General features: G+C 37.8%; 1 long non-coding RNA gene across 1 annotated transcript; it reads left to right on the top strand.

The window, feature by feature from the left end:
- The first annotated feature begins 496 nt into the window (after positions 1-496).
- Positions 497-9660, top strand: LOC122560136 (uncharacterized). The gene is made up of 2 exons (XR_006314658.2): positions 497-3461; positions 5641-9660. It is a non-coding gene; the product is annotated as an uncharacterized LOC122560136 (long non-coding RNA).
- The last annotated feature ends 7566 nt before the right edge of the window (positions 9661-17226 follow it).

The following is a 17226-nucleotide window of genomic DNA, read 5'->3' as shown; positions in this document are numbered from 1 at the left end:
TGTCAAAGGAGTATAACGAACAATACTGAGAATCAAGATGATGCATTTATAATTGACAGCCAAATTTTGCAAATATTCGGTGGTATAATTCTACGTATTGTATCATAACTTCTAACGTGAACAACATGAACGGAATTCTATGCGAATTAAAGTTTAAAACCGTGGCATTCGATTTAAAACCGAATTACAGCTATGCAGTTTTGTTTTAATCGTTCTCAGGCTGCAGTCGTTTAAGGAAGGATTCTACTGCAAGGTGTGTCCCATCAATTTCGACCCGCAACAATTCCACGGCTTAATTCCATCTTTGAAACCAAAAACACATTTTCCAACAAGAAGAAACGTAAAGAGTATTATAGTGCGTTTTAGCCATAAAGGTAACGGGGATTTTCTAAGTCAAAATATAAACACAATGGTTCTAAAATTTAATTTGTAATAAAGTTCCGTTTATAATTTGTGTCAAAGTTCCCAATGCAGATGCTTACATAACTACCCCAACAATAAGCATTGCTTGTATGCACGCTATTGAAGAATGTCTATGGAGGCGTGTAAAAAGGTTTTTGACCCCCTGATGGTGTTTATTTGCTGCCTAGGCCAGTGAGAGAGCGAAAGCAACAGAGAGAGAGAGAGAGAGCGTGTTATTGTAATGCAGAAGGCGCGGCCTCGTTCAGATGGAGATGTGCGGCCCAAGAAACCGGTAATCCGGGACATCAGGCTTGTAACGTCCCATTTTGCCCGGCTTCGAACTATTTTCCAGTAAAATCTCAGCTTCTTTTACAGACATGAAGCATGAGGGATGAAGAAGACCATAGTTTGAAAGATGGGTGACCGCCCTCGGCAAATGAAGCAATTCTAGGCGAGTAATGTGGTTGTTTAATGCAGCGATGCCTTGTATATTCTGCTCTCAAATACCAATGCGCGTTGCTGATGTTAAGCAAGATAAAATATGATTTAGGATGATCTGTGTAAGAGTAGCTGCCGGGCCTACCTGAAAAAGATGTAGCAGAAATAGACAAATTCTAGAAGCGTTGGCCCGTAGAAGTGGGGCACAGGGCCCTCCACCACGATTAAGTATTAATATTTTGAGTTTCGGCCCTGCTTCTCTTTTAAAATGTTAGAATAATCACAACATGTGGGCGTGATGTGGTATTAAATGTGGAAAAACAGATTTTCGCAGTTAATATTTTGTGCGTTATCGGGAGGAAAGCGCGCCTTATTTTGAGATCAATGTCCACCGATCAGTCCGAAATCCAAACAGTACATGTGGCCAGGCTGCGCCCGGTATAGACTTTGCAGTGCAAATGCTCGATGTTGCTGTGATCTCTGAATCATGTTAGTTTTAAAGCCAAATACAGACATCTCGAAAGATTTTTTTTAAAAAAATCAATCGATATACCGATCTCAAATGCTGCAGATAGCTTGGCTCTTTGTCTCTTCTAACAGTGGGTGGTAGACTAGGGAAAGGAAGAAAATGGCGAGTCGCAATCATTTACATTTTCTTCCGGTATATCGATCGATTTTGCCTGCCTTCCACTGCGGTCCGCAGAAATTGAAGTGCAGAGTGGTAGGAAGATTCTCCATAATCACTATTTAAAGTCTTTGCATAAATGATTTCGTATATATGCATGTAAAAGCCCGTGTCCTGTTTGCTAATGGAACAGCACAGTAAATCACATATTTCTGCCATTTCATTGAACATTTTGCAGAAAGCTGTAAACAAAATAAAGTTGAGAGATTTATGCATAAAGCAAGGAATCTTATCTCATAATTTCCAACTTACTGTTCATTAAACTCAAGTAAACAGTTAATTCTCATTTATTCGAGTACATATTGTCTAATTTTTAGAGGACAAAGTGTGTTGAAGAATACACAATTCAGGGCTGATGATTTAAAATGTGCTATATTTTAAATGCACACTAAATCTCAAGTGTAGCATTATTTTAAATATTTTGGATAATTTATCGACGATATGTAAATATTAATAAATCTATTCATTTATTCAGTTTTCTGTTATAAATCTGTCACCTAGCATTCCGTAATTGTAATTCTGCTAACCTATCTAAGTGACATCACAGATCCGTCTCGAAAAAGTGATTAAAAAGCAAAGAACTCGACATCACTGTTAAACGGGTAGTGGCTTAAAACATGCAGTAATTCCTTTGAAATGAAGCAATTTACATGTATACAGATATTGCTACAATGGTGTTGTTCCACCAGACAAACTGAACACATGCATAAATTGTTGAACTTAAATAAACGTTGTATCCTTTATTTCTGCCTGAGAATGGATCTGTCTTCGATTTGCTCATAAGCAGCCAATGCAATTTTTAAATATATATTCACCAAGCGTATTCAGAAGTAATTAAGAAGTCCCGCTTGATTTCGTGGCAAGCAAAAATTCAGCACTGTCAGAGATGTGTCCGGATTAAGTAACAATGAGGTCACCCTCACAGGTATAAAAAGTGCTGATTCGTTTCAATACCATGGACAGCGATCAGTCTGCCCTTAAACCGTTACCAAGGTTTTTGCATACTTCAACACTGATCTAACTTTATCAATATGCAGCTGTAAAACCTTTGTCTGTTTAAGCTTTTTGGCAATGAAATAAATCTAAAGCCAAATACGAACCGTAAAATATTAATAATACTAAATACAGGCAATATCGGGGTATCGACGAGAAGGTTTTCACATACGTGTGTGTGGATATTAAGAACATAAAGCGGAGAGTTAGCACTTTGGCCAGAAGTGACAATGAAAACCGTGTCTTTCTAAAACTTGAATTTTCATTTGTTCTTAAATGTGAGCTGTGCTGTTATATGTGCTCGATTTGGACCCAACACAGAACTGTGTTGGAGGAGAAGGGTTTTGTCATTCAGTAATACGTCAATTAAAAGAAACTGTTTACAAGATGGTATTCGTTTAGAATTTCACTCCTTCAGTTTCAAGGACATCCTGCTGATCAGGATTTGGTTAATGGAGGAGAACTTCTGGCCCAGCAATGACGTCATGGGTCCAATGTAATCCTCTTGTGCTGAACCCAATCAGCAGATGTGTCGCTTGTCTGGATGGAGAGCGATTAATCCGTTAGACTGGATCAGATCAGCAGCAGCGCCAGGACTGGACCAAACTGCCTCTAGTCCGATAAAGAGACCGGATAAATTGCAGAAGCTTTTTCGCCTCTTTAACAGTCTGGGATGGAGGAGTGGAGGACCAACCGTTCTTCAGCTGATTGCAGCTCTAACCATTGCTGGTGCCTGGGAAGAGTTGCTGATCCCTTCTCTTCAGTATTGTAGAACGAGATGGGCATGAAAACAGTGAATGCAGGGAGATCAATCGCCTTTTTTTCTCCCTTCCCCGCTCTATTCAAGTGAACCAAAAAAAAAGCCAGCGCATTGGAGTTCGTTAACAATGGATGTGTCAGGGACACTTTCATCCGACGCAGAAGCTACCCGGCAATGGAATCGGTAAATCTGCTAAAAACTAGTGGTGCTATACACTGTAATTATGGGTTTAGGCGGAATAACAATGCGCAATGTCCTGTCTACACTGTAATTTGGGAAGAAAAACTGGATTTTGCAATCGATATTAATGTGCTGGTCTTGAACGTGGAGATTAACTGGAAGCAAGAGCAAAAAGCCCCTTAAATTGTAGAGAGTTGTTTTCTTTATCTTTAAACTACAGAAGCACGGAACTTAGCATCCTGATCGATGAAGATTGTGTTGTTTTCATGTGTTATATGTTTTTTTCTTTTGTTCAACTATTCGGCCAGTACGTATTTTTAAAGAAATAACAATAAGTGGGTGGATTTTCAATGCAAATAAAGGTTGTTTAATTGGTGATTTAGAGCCAACCGGACAGTTTCTGTTACTTGGCGATGCTGACTCCTGCTCTCCGTGTTCACAGCGGACCTTGATTTAATGTCCATACAATTAAGGCACGCGGTGAATGCCAAGAGAGGGGCCGTCAAACTTCAATCCCAATTTAATTGGACGCAGCAGCCTTTAAAGAAACACCACAATATCATCCGCCTATGTAATCAAATAGGGCAAGTCTACCCTTTTAATATTTAAGATCCAAATTTTTTTTAAATTCTAGCGTTTAGGTTTCGGTCGAAAAGTTACAGCGCCTACGCAACGTTATTTTCTTCGACCTTATGTAATAAGTGGGCCAGCCTGTAGTTTAGATTGAATTAATACCAACACCGGACAAAAGCAGCGAGGTGTAGTTTCAGTCAGCTGCTGTGATTTCTCTTATTCTTTTTGATGATAGATTTCGATTTGTTCCAGTTATTATCACATTGTATTTGTAAACTGGCGTGCGGTCTTGTAAATCCGAAGCTTAGTAGATCTTCTACTTTGTACATTCTCGGCTCGATTAGGCGAGTTCTCTCTCGCTGCTGTATTCCTGCACAGCCGACTATTAAATAGCAATTTTGCCTAAAAGGACCTGGTTTCAGTAGTTGAAATTATTTGTGTTCGTACCTGTCTCTCTGCCAATCTTCCTCAAGAGCCAGAAGTAAAACGGAGGCAATTCACTTAATGGAACCCCAAGGTTAATGACAATCATTGCTTCATTGTTATAACACAAGAACCTCATAAAATGTTGTCGGGCTATAAATAATGGGTTGAGATAGGGCCCTGTCAGCAATGTTCAAAGGGTTTGTTTTTAATATCTCGCGCAAAGTCAGCATTGCATTTGACCTAAAGGGCACCTTCTTAAATTGGCTTTTATTTTTTAAAAAATCTTGTACCATTAATTTACTTTTGACTATTAACTCTTGCCTATTACATGAATCATATTCACAAATGTCAATATTCAGTCGCACATTTATATACCAATTTGCTTTGGACGGATTATTTAAAAGAATTTCGGAAAGGGGCGATGTTCTAAACACTACCAGTGATTGATAAACTGTATTGTCAGTTTAAATAAGGGAAATTTAATAGAATGCTACATTGCAATCTAGAATTCAACAAAACAATCCGGGCTTTTCTACCTCAAAAACTCGACCCTATATTTGCTCAATGCAGGCAGAATCTTTTTATTCTGCTCGCTCTGACGTGCAGGCGTGACAAAATGTCATTTTAAGGTGTGTCAATGTGTTTCCATTTGTAGTTCTGCTATTTAAATTGTTCAGAGTATATGCGTAAATACTAGACTCGGAAAAGAGTATAGGAGAGATCAGTTTGAACTGTAGGGAGCAATTTGTGTGAACTCCTTGCGTTGATACAAAGAAATAAAGCGAGAATGAATCTTAGCAAATCGTTCAAAGGCTATGTAACCATGGCCCACGTCATCATAGTTGAGGTCGCCCTTGCATTATTCGATTTGTCTTAAAACATGAGATCGCTGCAGATAAATTCAAAATCTTATCGTTAAAATGTTTTTTTTCCTCATGTCAAATATACAAACAAGCTTAGATTTTTGTGTTTAGAAGGGTTGTGATGTATTGGTAACGAGAGGTTACTGTACCGAACTCAGTCAGACTGGGAGGTTTAGAGGCGAAGATTCTAAATTCACTTCACTGGCGCGATCTATTGAGATTCTTTGGGTTTTAAACGATCAATTCTAACAGCAGTTGCGTTATGTACAACATTCCATTGAATAGAATACACATTTTGATGTTTTGTTTTATGTGTGCAGATGGAAGACAACAGCGAACAGACGTACTGAATGGTCTTGGATACTGGGCCGATGAAACAGAACCAGGAAATAGTACTAAAATCCAAAACAGATTAAACATGATAGAGTTGGACAGAACATAATTTTATGCAAACACACTTTTGTTTGCCCCATAACCCCAAACCTTTGTCACTCATTGCCCTCCCTTCTAGCTGTTGGTTAATATAAATCAAAGTCCATCACGATGGCCTATTACATCACCTGGTGTTCAATGGAACTGAAGGTCTAGCCATTTCTCTGTGCTATATCGATGAACAGAATTGATCGCATTTTCACCAATCCGAAACAGCCTATTAATAGTTGAACAATATATTTTCACTGTCGATGCTGTAACATCGGGGCGTATCGGTGAACCCTTTAGTTTTCTCTGTTGACCCCGTTGCACCACCTATTATAATTCTGTGGAGTGTTGGCTTTCTCCCATACTGCAGTATTGCGTGTTATTAAAGCGCCCCCTCCAGGTTCATACTCTTCATTTCCGATCCGAAATCTAAGCGTTCGAATCAAGTCTATCAGTATGAAGTATTTTTACAATTTTAAACGTACATTCATTTCAGCCACTGAACTACCATTTAACGTGTATCGAAACAAAGCAAGGTTAGCACAAAATTATCCCTAACACAAAATGGAAATCTCGGATGTGCATTTATGGAACGTCTAAACTGCTTCTCAGAACTTCACAGTTAAGTGATTTCTCTGAGATGTTCTTGTCTTCTAGGAAGACTTAGCACGTTTCATAACCACATTGAGATGAATGATCGGGTTTTTTTTTGTTTCACTCGCTATTCGAGGGAGGAATAGTGGGCCCAACCTGTTTTCTACAAGTTCCAATTGTACTTCCTCCAAAGAACTGCTGCATCTCAATGGGGCCTTTGTTCAACGCCTTATCCAAAGGATAGTACTTGCAACAATGCGGCACTCTTATCAGCCCTGCATTGAAGTGTCCCGTGAGATTAAGTGCTCACGTACTGGATACACGCTTAAATCGGAAGCGTTTTGACTCAGAGAATACGTTGAGCGTAACAATTGATGGGATGTTTCTGGAGAAGTAATTTACTAAACGGGAGCGAGTCACACTAAACCTAATATTTCTTGTGAAGGATAAGTGAAAATTTATATGGAGAACTAGTCTTAAATATTGTAAACCGGCTAAATTGAACTAACAAGGATCTGCATGATACAGCCGCACAGTAATACTGTTCTAAAGTAACCCTGTTCGCAATTTCAATTTCCAACAAAGTCTTCTGTTGGATCAGATTCACAAATTTAATATCGTTTTATGTTCTTGAAGTAGATTTTGAAATAGATTGTTTAGGATAAAGGATTCTAAAAATATAAACAGGGAAGATTATATATGTAGTTCCATTTCAGATAGGATTGCTAAATGTGATCGCTCTTTGCGAAGATCAATTAATTGCAATCCGGTGTATTTTTAGCACGGTAATGCTTTGTGAAGCTATTCTTGCTCTCATTTTACCCATCCTGCCGCCCCACGTGGGTATGTCACCTTCGGTTTTCCATAAGAGTTCAAATTACATTAGTGACTTTGCTGTTTCCGCCATTAATACATTTGAAATCGAGTTTTTGCCAATGATAGCATATTCTTGGGTTCTTAAAATATTAATGTACAAATCGTACAATGGAAAGGCTAATCTGGCGACACAAGTATAGAGCTCAGTCTATTCCGTGTAGAACGGAATGATACGTAGGGATAGTTAATATAGCTCCAGTGCACACTTTAGTATCCCTATTTCCGCAGTATAAGCATTGCTACAGGTAATGCGAATAAAGGCAACTTCAATTGGTTTCCACTGTTTCTTTTAAAATAAATAAACAAACTTTCTTTGTTTTTGAAGTAGAATCGAATGATTAGTGTAATAAGATTGATTTATTTGTAACTCCACATCGTTAACGTCAGGCCACGCAAGATAGACAGGTCTTTCCACTGCTTTTCCATCCGCTGACTGTCAGCTAATCACTACTGTATTATAGGAAACGTATCCACATTAGACAAAAGCAGTGTTTGCATTGCCTTTAACATTCCAATTGTGTGCAAATATAAACTAAAGAACAAGTAAGTGATTTTGAAACAAGTAACCTGGAAGTAACAGCTGGAAATCTTAATCAAAGCGGAAAATGGGAAATAGCCAACGAGTTTGTTAGCAACTGAGAAGAAAGCAACTTAAAGTGGCTCTCAAGGTTGGGAATCCATCACCACAACTGGCTCTCCATTCGGACTGAGTCTTCTTCCCATACATTAAGCTGCCTTTTTACGAACCCTATGATGTGGATACACTAATTCTTGGTTTATTTTATTCCATTTTATCTTGGTGTGTACAGGTGCATTGTTATTTAATCAGTGAACACAATTCCCGGGCTAAATTAAAGCAGAACTTTCATATTTGTTAAGTATATCTTTTCTATCCCCACTTTTCTTATTTATTTCCCTTGCTTCATATTTGGAGTTTCGTCGATACAGCCCTGTCTTTTTATTCACTTTAAATATGGCTGAACAAGAACAAAAAAGTCTGCACTGTGATAGTAATGAGAAAACTGGAATATTTCGGGATTGGTTATCTGTGCGTTTGTAATTTTCCGTGCACGCAATTAAAACGCAGATGTAACTCAGTTTTGCCATCGGGGAGCTGGGGTGGGTGGAGGGGGGGTCGGAAATCGGAAATGCAGTAGCTCTGACTACATCCGGACAGAGAATCAGGATTAACGATGAACTTTCATCAATTCGGAAAGCTCATCGTCCTTTTGCATTTGCTTCCTCAGATCTCCGTTTTGGCCCTCTGAACATTTCTAGTAGTTCCTGGGTCTTTCATTTGGTCAACCAATAAACGTGGCTCGGGAATCGGGTCAAACAAACAACTTTAAATATATATTTTAAAAATCAAACGTGAAAATGAAAACAAAAACGCTTAAAGTATGTCCCCAGTAGAAATTTTTCAACAGTAGTGAAGACAGGTCTTTTTTTACAGTTCCTTGAGACGTTTCTGTGTTTAGGTCAGTTCAAGGTGATATGGTAAACGCTGATATTGGATAGTTGGAATTTGTATGGACAAATGCTTGCAGTCTATGTGGTGACTATCATTGTGAGTTTTAACCATGAATGGATTGGGTGATCAAACATATCCTACCTCCCTTCTAATAGCTACGTTACTATTTGTGGGGTGCCAGCATCGACTGGTCTTCCAGGGGGAAAAAAAGCTGCTTTCAAGAAATTGAGTTCACGGTTTTTCATAACATGCCGGATTAATATTTTCCTTCATACATTTCGACAATTCTTTAATTCATGAGAAATTTGTAAAGCGGCTACATCAGGGAAGCTTCGATCTTTCATTGACGCCATATCGAGAATAATAATGAATATAGATTTCTCAGTTGAATGCATGGATGGTATAATCATTATTAAGAGGATTGATAATTGCAAAGTCCGTTTCCGATTATGCTGATCCTCCAAGCAATCCTTTGTTCTCCACTTAATCCTTTGTAACAGTGCACACCTTATTTATTAATGTCGCTTGGTAAATTTCGCTGCCGATTTTCACCAATTCAATATGTCAAATTAGTTTTGTGATTTTTTTTAATAGATCAAAGAACCCAATGATTGGTTAAATGTGTTTGCCAATCAGAATATTGTGGGTTCAACTCCTGCATCGGCTGAGGCTACCATAAAGATTGTTGTCCTTCTTAACATGTTCCCCTTGCCTGAGGCGTGATAACCGTCAGTTTACACCACCACCAGTCATCTCTCTACATTGAGAGAGCAGTCTGGTAAGACAATGTCGATTTTAATTTATTATGTTTCAGTTGTACCTACAGATTTATATAAAAACAAAACTTAATAACCCAAGGCAGTACCTCTTGGATATTTTACAGTGATCATGAGACAATCTTCAGTTTATTTCAAGTTTAAATGCAACTTGGATCACGGTTTACACTAAGCATGATTTGAATTAAACATTTCATCTTGTTTTCTGATTACAATAGTCTCTTTTCTAAGGACTATTAGTGTTAGTTTGTTAAAAGTCAGGCGCATCATTTTACCAGTCACTGAACACAACAGACTTCCATACATGTTGGATTTCTACATTCTGTATATTGTGTAATGTGGCAGTAGTTTTATTGCTCTTCCTGCCCTTTTATTTTAGACATACTAGTCTGGATTAACAAATAATCCGATTACCACTTTCCGATCGCTACGCAGTTAAATGTAAAATTTTACGCCTCCAACAATTCCAAACGTTTATGGTTTGGACAATCTGAGGTCTCAATTATCCACCCACAGCACGAAATTACTTCATCGGATGATCGGTGTTAAACTAAAACAAAACTAGCTTCAACGAAGCCTCTTGCATGTTTCCAATATTTCAATTCTAATAAACGGTAAAGAAATGTGTCGTTAATTTTCGGGGAATCATTTCTAAAGTAGAAGTCTCACTGCTGAAGCGGTTAATCCAGTTGGGTAAACGGATATTTGTCGAATAGAAACCCACCTGGATTTGGTCTCCAGTAAATGGGGACGTAGTTCCCCTCAATTCTGTGTTAGCTATTTAACAGCCTTCCAGATCCTTCCTATTACATGTAGAGAAAATGCATCTTTGCCACTCTTTAACTGGTTACAGCATGTAATCGACCTTCTTCATTCATACAGTTCTGCATAAAAGAGGACAAGCAAGTCCAGTTGATTCAAGTAGTCTGTGTCAGTGTTTATCCCGAGGCATCTTAAGCCTATCCTCACATTCCTTTATTACCTCCCTTTCATCTATTGAAACTAATTGCTCCTGGACGTGTCAATTAAAGACTTTTTGCTGTTGGGGGAATTCTACTTAAAACAGAGAAAATACTGGAATTTATTGTTCACTCTCATTTAAAAAAAATAAAAGTGCCTCTTAACGTGTGAAAAGCTCTAAAGTATGTGCATTAAAGGTAGCATAAATAAAGTCTAAAACTAAATACAGTTTTTTTTATACTTTAACACTTTCAGATATACATCTTGAAATGAGGATACATTTCCAATTTAGGCTGCAATTACCAGGCTGAAGATTATTGTTGGCAATTGCAGATGAATGGGATAAGAATTTGCCTGGAGAAAGGAGAAAATAATTAAACTAAATACAGATAATAAATTCATTTTCTAATGTCACCAATAGGAATATCTAAGCTAGACTACAAATATAGTCTTAGACTAATACCTGTGGAGTCTGACTACCAATGAGGGAATCAAATTCTACATTGATTGCATACATGCAGAGACTGCCCAGTCACTTTTAAAATCTAGTTTTGACTAGTTTGAAGTCATATTGCATTCAGTATGGACTCCAACCTAATGAGACTAGCTCTTGGAGAAAGTCTTTATCTTCTCAGTTTTGTATGTTTTGGTCAGATTATTGACTTGACCCACAAGGTATGCTGACCTTCATGTTGCTACACATCTAATAAAGCCTTCTATTAGTGGTAGATCTGCATCTTTTTACTGCAAACTTGTCATATAGAAACAACATATTATGAATTGTGTGACATTTTAACATTTAAGTGAATTTGATGACATCATTATTTTAAAAACTCTGAGGCAGAATAATTGATCTCTGACACTTTGGTAAATGTAACTGACATTCATTATAATAATTTTATTTATTTATGGATTTAAAGTTAATTATTTATTTTTTAGGATTAATGCAGTTAAAATATGACACTGATTTTTCTTAGCAATTTTCTTTTTGCCAATTTTCTCCGTTCCATCCCTGAAAGTAATAGTTCATGCTTCGATACAATGGTGCACACAGGAGTACATTTCAACAATAACAAACATACTTCAGGAACTCATTCAAATTGATATGCTCCTAATGTGAATTTAGATACTGAGTGAGGGTGCATTATTGGCTGATGGAAGGTACCACAACTGTCCTTCATCCAATATTTGTCATAAGAGATCATTAAAGAGCTAGAAGGAGGTGCAATGAATCCAGTCTTCTGTTTTTGATCACAAGGACACTAATGCCAAATACTAACCACCAGAACCATTGCAATTACTTATTCAGTACAGATGGGGATTAAATGAGAACCTGGTCTGTATAGGTTAGGCAGTAGATTTGAACCACTGAGGGGCAACAAAGCATAATTGATGCTAGAACTCCCTCCAGAGGCGCTTATTAAATCACAAAGGAATACAGAGAGCCAGTGAACCCATATTTACCTAATTAACTTTACCTAATTATTTACTACATTAACTTTTAATGCATGGTATAAACAGAATATTACATGAAGACCTTAGGGAAATAATTTATTTCACTTGACTGATGCTTATCATCAATCAGAATGAATGGAATCAGTCAATTACCAAATCAGCAGGCACTTCAGATAGCTTCTCACTTGTCACTGTCTGTAAAATGCACTCATGGCTTTAGGTCTGACCCAATGAATGAGTAACATGATTTAACTCTCTTGATGTCTGATTTTTCCGCAATAGGAGAACATTTTAAGAATTCAGGATTAATTGACAGAATGTGATGTAGACTACAATAAGGTGCACTGCTATTTATTCACAACATCTCCTTACCTTCTAAATGAACCTTACAAAGAGTTCAACTATATGCAATAACTGCAAAAGTAAGTCCAAAAGATACTTGTAGGTTTAGAATATACCTTAATGTGCAAGAAATGAATGTTTAATTTACCATTCACATATTGAAATAGGAGGATCAGACAATACAAAGAAAATAACTACCAGAAACTTGACAATTTAATAACTTATCTTTTATGAATCCAATTTCAAGTCTTCACATTGGAGGAGTATAAATCCCATAACACAATATTCACAGAATATTCTTTCTCTGTTTTATCATTTATTCTCAATTCTTTGTGTAACAGTTTTTGTATATATAGATTTCATTAGAAAGCCTTTTAAATTTCCAGAATACTTCTTCCATTATTTAGATATTAAGAAGTACAGAATCCATAAAATAATCTAGTTGGTGTGCCAAGCAATGCATATTTAATCCTTGTTTTTAGTCCCCCTATCTGAGGGACTGGCATGTCACTCCATCTTCCACTTTTTGATCTGGAAATTAACTATAAAAGCCGTGAAAACAAAGACCACCTTTTGTTTACTTTATTATTTAAAATTTACTGACTAAATCAAAGCAGAATGTGCAGGACACTGCCAGGATAAGACAGGGAATGAAGAAAATCAAAAAATAACAGATTGGTCACACCAAGGTTCAATTTTAAAAGAAGGTAAGTTACAGGAACCCGTGACAGTTAGGGAGATCAGAATTCTATATTTTTGAGTTTAACTGAATGGTTGACATAGACTAGGAATTTACGTAAGTTTTCAAGTAATTGAAGATCAACTTTGATTGAAGTGATACAGGTTGTAGGAATAATCAATGGTTCAGGAAAGGCAGATGATAACAGATTCATAAAATAAAACTAAACAAAATAAACAAGAAAACAATATCAAACGAAACAAAGAAGATAATAGAGGAATAGATAACATAAAGATAAGGTCTTTGTAATTAGTTAGAATATTTGTTAATATCAACTTGAGTAATAAATCTATCTTTGCCACAATATATAAAGCCATCTTGAATTTCAAAGGTTTAAAAATAGTAAATTGATGCAGAACATGCTGAAGATGCTAACTGTGAATGTTCAAATTCTTTTTCAGTTCAATGGAAAACACTGACAGAGTGACAATATATATCAGGAGGCAGGATATACTTATATACAGAAAGATGTTTCTGAGTTGATGAATTATTGCTGAACATATTTATGAACATTGATTTATGAAATGACAGAACTGAAGGAGGCCATTTGGCCCATCATGCTTGGGTAAATTCTTTGATAGTGTTGTCGAATTAGTTGCATTCCCCATATTTTTTGTGTAGTTGTTAGTTTTATTTAGCTATATTAAGTACTTAATTCTTTTCAAAAAGTTAGTATTGAATCTGTTTTCATCATACGTTCAGGTAGTGTATTCCAGATCACAAAACTACAGTTTTTATTTTCACATTGCCTCTTTTGACATTCACTGTAAATCTGTGTCCATTGAGGGTTAACCATTGGAACATTTCTCCTTAGAAATACTTAATCATTATGAAAACTACTATTAAATCTCCTTTTAATTCTTTACTCAACGAAGAACAAACTTAACTTCTCCAGTCTCTCTGTATACTTAAATTCCTTATTGCTAGTATGATTTGAGTAAACCTACTATATCTTTTCTGTACCATCTCTAATACCTGCAGCCCAATGCCTAGAATAGAACACAATATTTTATAGACATTGTTTTAAAGATCAAGTATAATGTCCATTCTTTTGTTCATGACGCCTCTATTAATGAAGTTGAGGATAACATATTTAACAGCCTTCTGAACTTTCCCACTAGCTCAAAATTCTGTCTGCTCCTGCTTTCCTTCTAAAATTGCAGCATTTAGTTGCTATTGACTCTCCTATTCTTCTTAACAAAATCATTCTGCATTGTATCATCTGCCATTCATTTGTGGATTTCACCACGCTAAGTCCTTCTGATATCTGTTAACATGTCTGTCAATGTTTGTTACCTTACTGAATTCCATTTCATTTGCAAACGCAAGTTCAGATTATTCATACATATTACAAAGAACAGTGGTCCTAATATTGATCCCTGAGGAACATCTTTATGTCATTTTTCCGAGTCTGAAAACCAACCATTCATCACAAAACACAAGTTTAGCCGAAGGATAATACTCAGATTTCAGATGAAGTTAAGGATAAGAGGAATATGCTACATTTAAATGCCCAGACTGCACACATACCATTGAAGGTATTTTTGAAATTAATTATCAGGGAACCAATATTGTTGGCAAGGCTGGCATTCATTGTCCATCATTGAGTTTCCTGAGAAGGTAGTGGTGGGCCAGGTGCTCCAACATTGCTGTTAGATACAGTTTTAGGATTTTGAAACAGTATTGATGGAGAAACAGCAATCCATGTCCAATTTAGGATGACTTATGATTCAAATTAAGGACAAAAGGGTAACTAGGGAGAGAATAGGGCCCCTCAAAGCTCAGCAAGGCAGCCTTTGTGTGGAGCCACAGAAAATGGGGGAGATACTAAACGAGTATTTTGCATCAGTATTTATTGTGGAAAAGGATATGGAAGATATAGAATGTAGGGAAATAGATGGTGACACCTTGAAAAGTCCATATTACAGAGGAGGAAGTGCTGGATATTTTGAAACGCATAACGGTGGATAAATCCTCAGGACCTGACCAGGTGTGCCCTAGAGCTCTGTGGGAAGCTAGAGAAATGATTGCTGGGCCTCTTGCTGAGATATTTGTATCATCAATAGTCGCAAGTGCGGTGCCGGAAGACTGGAGGTTGACTAACGTGGTGCCACTGTTTAAGAAGGGTGGTAAGGATAAGCCAGCGAACTATAGACAAGTGAGCCTGATGTCGGTGGTGGGCAGGTTTTTGGAGAGAATCCTGAGGGACAGGATGTACATGTATTTGGAAAGGCAAGGACTGATTAGGGATAGTCAACATGGCTTTGTGTGTGGGAAATCATGTCTCACAAACTTGATTGAGTTTCTTGAAGAAGTAACAAAGAGGATTGATGAGGGCAGAGCGGTAGATGTGATCTATATGGACTTCAGTAAGACGTTCGACAAGGATCCCCATGGGAGACTGGTTAGCAAGGTTAGATCTCACCGAATACAGGGAGATCTAGCCAGTTGGATTCAGAACTGGCTCAAAGGTAAAAGCATGGTGGTGGAGGGTTGTTTTTCAGACTGGAGGCCTGTGACCAGTGGAGTGCCACAAGGATCAGTGCCGCGTCCTCTATTTTTTGTCATTTATATAAATGATTTGGATGCGAGCATAAGAGGCACAGTTAGTAAGTTTGCAGATGACACCAAAATTGGAGGTGTGGTGCAAAGTGAAGAAGCTTACCTCAGATTACAACAGGATCTTGATCAGTTGGGCCAATGGGCTGAGAAGTAGCAGAAGGAGTTTAATTCAGATAAATGCGAGATGCTGCATTTTGGGAAAGCAACTCTTAGCAGGACTTATACACTTAATGGTAAAATCCTAGGGAGTGTTGCTGAACAAAGAGACCTTGGAGTGCAGGTTCATAGCTCCTTGAAAGTGGAGTCGCAGGTAGATAGGATAGTGAAGAAGGCGTTTGGTATGCTTTCCTTTATTGGTCAGAGTATTGAGTACAGGAGTTGGGAGGTCATGTTGCAGCTGTACAGGCCACTGTTGGAATACTGCATGCAATTCTGGTCTCATTCCTATCGGAAAGATGTTGTGAAACTTGAAAGGGTTCAGAAAAGATTTATAAGGATGTTGCCAGGGTTGGAGGATTTGAGCTATAAGGACAGGCTGAACACACTGGCGCTGTTTTCCCTGGAGCTGAGGGGTGACCTTATAGATGTTTATAAAATTATGAGGGGCATGGATAGGATAGGTTTAGGGTGAGAGGGGAAAGATATAAAAGAGACCTAAGGGGCAACTTTTTCTCACAGAGGGTGTATGTGTATGGAATGAGCTGCCAGAGGAAGTGGTGGAGGCTGGTACAATTGCAACATTTAAAAGGCATCTGGAAGGATATATCAATAGGAAGGATTTGAAGGGATATGGGCCGGGTGCTGGCAGGTGGGACTAGATTGGGTTGGGATATCTGGTCGGCATGGACGGGTTGGACCGAAGGGTCTGTTCCATGCTGTACATCTCTATGACTCTATGACTAAGTGGAACTTGGAGGTGATAGCATTGCCATGTACCTGCTGCCTCTTTTAGTTGATGAAGGCTATAGGTTTGCTGCTGAAAAAATGTTGGCAATTGCATTTCTGTATAGCAGTATGGTGACAGAACATAGACCTGACATCAGAATCCTCTATCTTCAGCACCAGAGTTTTAGAATAAAGCATCAATCATTTTGAACTAAGACTAAGACTTTTTTTCCATGCAGAGGGTTGTGAACATTTGAAGATCTCACGTACAGTGGGTTGCCAACACTCCAAAACTAGAATATATTCAAGGCTAGGATAGAGGCCTGTTGCAAAGTGGCAGCAGTGGCCCAATGTGAAGCATGGTGGCAGCAGTGGTCAGCACACATGGAGGCCCCGTGTGCTGGTCTGCAGTGAAGAACTCTTGGAGAGAGATTGTGATGTTTGTCTTTTTAACTTTGCTTCTTGTTTGTTGCTGACCTATGGTTACCCTGTGTATAGCTGTAATGTAACTTTTTTTCTTCATTTCTTTATTCGATAACTAAGGATTATACCTAGGTACTCAGTACCTAAGATGGCGCTGTATGTTGGTGACATTCTTACATTGTAACTGATCTGTAACTGAAGAAGCTGTACCTAGGTACCTTTGTACCTAAGATGGTGTTTTAAGTGGCGCCTTACAAACTTTTCACTGTACTCATTTGAGTACATGTGACTTTAAAGCTAATTGAATTGAATTCAATTCAGATTGATTTTAGATTTCTCAGGAAATCAAGGGATGACAGGGAGCAGACAGAAAACAGCAGCTGAGGCTGACAGCCATGGTTAA

This window comes from Chiloscyllium plagiosum, unplaced genomic scaffold (genome assembly GCF_037043375.1).
Source record: "Chiloscyllium plagiosum isolate Xiang-an unplaced genomic scaffold, Cpla_swu_hap1 HiC_scaffold_15, whole genome shotgun sequence".
Taxonomy (NCBI): Eukaryota; Metazoa; Chordata; class Chondrichthyes; order Orectolobiformes; family Hemiscylliidae; genus Chiloscyllium; species Chiloscyllium plagiosum.
This window is presented reverse-complemented; position numbering and strand designations above follow the sequence as displayed.